Source organism: Gekko japonicus, unplaced genomic scaffold, assembly GCF_001447785.1.
Source record: "Gekko japonicus isolate JY-2015 unplaced genomic scaffold, Gekko_japonicus_V1.1 scaffold4486, whole genome shotgun sequence".
Lineage (NCBI taxonomy): Eukaryota > Metazoa > Chordata > Lepidosauria > Squamata > Gekkonidae > Gekko > Gekko japonicus.
This window is the reverse complement of record NW_015163747.1, coordinates 45,454-49,996: the sequence shown is the minus strand read 5'-3', so window position 1 is coordinate 49,996 and position 4,543 is coordinate 45,454. Positions and strand designations below refer to the sequence as shown.

General features: G+C 40.8%; 1 protein-coding gene across 1 annotated transcript in view; it reads left to right on the top strand.

The window, feature by feature from the left end:
• LOC107107583 (cadherin-6) overlaps window positions 1-4,543 on the top strand; it is a 65,148-nt gene that overhangs the window by 34,696 nt on the left and 25,909 nt on the right. The window lies entirely within an intron of this gene.

The following is a 4,543-nucleotide window of genomic DNA, read 5'->3' as shown; positions in this document are numbered from 1 at the left end:
AGGAATGCACAGGAACGGAGTTCCGGCTGGCTTCAGAGTTGGCCACGCCCACTACAGCCAAAACCTCTGCGTGAGTGGCTACAGAGGGAAGGCCTGGAGAGCGACACCCCACTGGCGACTCCAAGGCGGGTGGGCCAGGGGGGCCCTGGAAGGATCGGGGAGGCATTTAAATGCCTCCCAGTCCCTGTGCCTTCCCCGGCCTAGCCAAGGGAAGGCAGTTTAAACTGCCTTCCCTTCCCTTCAAGGGGTGCCCAGGCCAGCCAAGGAAAGGCATGGGGGTGTGGCCTAATTTGCTAATGTGCTGTCAGGGTGTGGCCTAATATGCTAATGGGTTTCTATTGTTGGGTGTGGCCTATTATGCTAATGAGTTCCTGCTGGGCTTTTTGTACAAAAAAAGCCCTGATACAAATTATGTTGTTAAAGCAGTAAAAATTAGTCTAGGTTTGATGGGACAGTAAGCATTGCATCCATTTACTTTTTTTTCCTCAAAATTTCTGGTCGTCCCCTCCCCCCCAAAAAAATGTGGTTTTTTTTCCCCTCGTGGCTTCAAAGTTTTCTGCAATTTTACATCTCTATCCCTACGCTGCCGATCAGACTATTCTTAGTAACGCAAAGAATCCCCTGACCTTACTGCTGGCCGATGTATCAGGAAGCTTGATTCTACCCATGCCCGTTTGTTTGCACCATGAATTGGCTTCTTTATCTGTTGATGCTGGTGCAGCAAATCTTAGGAAGCAGCAAGTCTTGGCTTCCCCATTAACTACACTGCCTTTGAAACTGTTTTATTCACAAGGCAAAAAAAATGTCACCCTTAGAACCAAGTATTGGTTTAAAGAGAAAGAAGAGCCACAACCAGCAGGCTGTACGCCATTAAATGTGCAGACCAGTGTGGCTGACTCATAATTTCAATGCTAAGTACCACATAAGTGCATGTTTTGACATCTTTTAAAAAGAACAAGGCAAACCTACTCATTTTGTTCTGCCTTGAAACTTCAGTGAAAAATACCGCTTTGGCGTTCATTCCCCAGGCACAAATTTGAAACAAAACTGGCTATCTCTCTCCTTTTTTCTCCCCTGGAGCGGGTCAAGATTTAAACAGGAACTGCATCCATATTTCCCATATAGCCGACTGAACAACAACAACAACAACAACAGTCAGAACCAAGGACTGCTTTGCCTCTTTCCTCTGTCCTTCCCTAGACGCCTCCCAGACCGGCTCTGACAAGCAATGGGAAAGGAAGAGGGTTTCAGGCACTAGTTTCCCTGCCTAGGAAGAAACAAGATGAGTGAGTCCCAGCTTTGGTCACTTCTAGTGACCACATAAGAATAGAATCTGCAACAATAACAGAATTGGAAATTCCTAACACGCCGGCATCAATAATATTACATTTTTGGCCGGACTTAAAAACTACTAAATATAAAGAAGAGATTATTACAATGCTTTTAATGGCAGCTAAGATATTACTTGCACAAGTTTGGAAAGACAGGAGAGTACCAACTATATCGCAATGGAAAACTAAAGTATGGGATATAATTATTTCGGACAAAATTGCGATGCAATTGACTGCCTTGGATAATCCAAATGGTCAGAATAATTTTGTGGAAAAATGGTTTTGTTTCTTTCAGTATATTACTGTAACTAACCCACAAACCTTTAGATTGCCACATAAATATAAGGATTTTGCATTTTATTGAAAGTTAATGTTATAAGTGATGAGATTGTATAATAGTATATTGTTGAACGTTTTGTTAATGTTATTATTGAAAAAATGTAATAAAAAATTATTTGCAAAAAAAAAAGAAAGAATAGAATCTGCTCCCCTCCCCTAAAAGCATCCAGGAACTTGATTCCACAGGTCATCTCTTTGTAACCTATGAACCCGTTCGAAGGTGGTCCATGATATGGGCATTGAAGGTCAATAAGTATATCAGGAGCCTTAAATTCAGCAGTACGTGTCTCGGGACAACTTTTCCCTTCTTTCCTTCCATCAGCCAAATTCCGCTTTCATCTCATGAAGGAGCGTTTTTATGTACTTGCGTATCATTTTGCTTTTCTGGCAGTTTAAAAAGACAGCGCATTGAACCCTCTGAATCAAAACTGATTGCACATACCAAAAATCATGGCCATTGGCCATCTCAGGTAAAACACCAGCAGTACAGACAACTATCGCATTTCCTCCAAGCTTTGTCTCAACACAAAGAACTATAGAATCTTCCCTCATACCTTCAGAGACAGCCACTGCATTTCGGCCAGCATAAGCAATCCAGTAACAAAACTAACCTTGTATTGAGGAGAACACAGTCTTCTTCGATAGGGTTGCCACCTCTGGATTGGGAAATACCTGGAGATTTTGGGGGTGGAGCCTGAGGAGGGTGTGGTTAAAGTGTTCTATATAAAGTGCATTGTGTATTATTCATCATATTCTAAAACAGGTATATATTTATTACATGCTATATCAACAATAATAATCAGTCTGTACAATCTAATAGCTACCAGTCAATTTACATCCTTTTTACACAATCAACCCCAACGGGAGTTTCTAGAATTGTAGAAAGGAGAAAGACGGGAGCGCTCCGTCTATGATTGTCAGCTGCTTAACGGGCCTTTTGTAGGACCAGCAACAAACATCAATTTATACTTCAATGTAACCACAATGCTTTAGAAGACTTTTGTTGTACATATTAGATTCCATGTCAAAAATGAAGTCAAATGAGGAGGAAGATCTATGTTTTATTTCAATTAACAAGAAAACAGTTGGACCAAATAGTCCATCCAAAATTGACTACTTTCTTCTCAGAATATTCAGGAAATATGCTTCAATTAACAGGAAAATAAATTGGAGACCAATTAACTCATCAAAAATTGACAACTTTCTTCTTTTTCTTCTTTATCTTCTTCTTGAACCTATTCTGAACATATTCAGGAAATACACAACATTTTATACATGGACCGACATCACCAAGAAAACAATATTCAAAAAAACATAATTGGTTACAAAAGACAGTGGTAATTTGAGTAATAATCCTCTGATTGGCCAGATATAAAGAAACATATATCTACGTCAAACTAAGTAAAACCTACGTGTTTAATTAACCTAATCTAAATGATAATGGGCAAGGATTCTTCATACGAGACTAAAATCTTATCTGACCCAGACATTGAAAGGTTTGCCCTAAGAACTACAGAATCATGAACTTTGTACCTATTATGTTGTCTGCTAACAATATCAGACCTACAAGAGGAAAGCCTTCTATATAACAGGCCTTTCTAACATCCTAATAAAATATTACTTAAAGAATAAATCTATAAAAACCAGAGAAATATGAATTGGAACAATCAAGAAGAAAAACACCCATATATAAAAAAATCTTTATATTCCCATTCATACTACACTTTCAAGCAAGGAGAAGAGAGTGTACAATTCTAGAAACTCCCGTTGGGGTTGATTGTGTAAAAAGGATGTAAATTGACTAGTAGCTATTAGATTGTACAAACTGATTATTATTGTTGATATTGCATGTAATGAATACATTCCTGTTTTAGAATATTATGAATAATACACAATGCACTTTATAAGATGGAACATATAGTACACTTTAACTTATAAATAAGGTTTTTGCAGTGTATATATTTGTTGTTTGACCACCTGGAGGCTGGCAATTCTGTTTTTGCAGCTGTCACTCAGTAGAGGCATGGTGCTTGTTTGCAGAGGGGCAGTGCCAGCCTTAGATATTTTTCACACCTGATAAGAACATCAGAGAAGCCAATGTTGGATCAGGCCAGTGGCCCATCCAGTCCAACCCTCGGTCACACAGTGGCCAAAAATGCCAGGGGCTTTCAGGAGGTCCAGTGCACAGTGATAAAAACAATGGAGAGGGATGGGAAGTTGCAGGTAGGGAAATGGTTCTCCTGCCCGCCCCCAGAAGTGATTTCCACCCTTATTCCCAGCGATACGCATTCAAAGCTCTCGACACTGTAGAGGTTTATAAGTCACAAAAGGCTTTCGCAGTAACAATGACTCACTTGATAAGTAGGTGGAAGCAGACATGTTGACATCCCAGTATGTGCCCTGCAAAAAAACATTGTAGCTGAGCTGGGATGAAAGACTGGCGGTGGCCCATTCACACGCATAGGTCACACCACTTGATGTGGCAGTCCCTATGAGGAAACGAGCCGCTCTCGGAATCAGGAGCCGAGAGCTTCCGTGGTTTACAATGCTCTGGTGCTCTGGCTTCTATCAATGGGTTGTATTTTAATGCTGTTGTTCCAGTGGTTTTATTGTGTGTGTTTTTTGCAAGTCACCTTGAGCAGGTTCCTACAAAGGCAGCATATAAATTTTTCTAAATGAAATGGTTCACACATAAGGCTGGGATGGGGGAGGCCTGGGTTCAAATTCCCACTCTGCCGCGAAGCACATGGGGTGACGCCCGCTGTTTCTCAGCCTTGCCTGCCTCAGCATAGGGTCGTTGTAAGGATAAAAGGGGAGGACCATATAGGCCATCCTGAACTCCCGGAAGGAGGGTGGGATAAAAACATGATGAG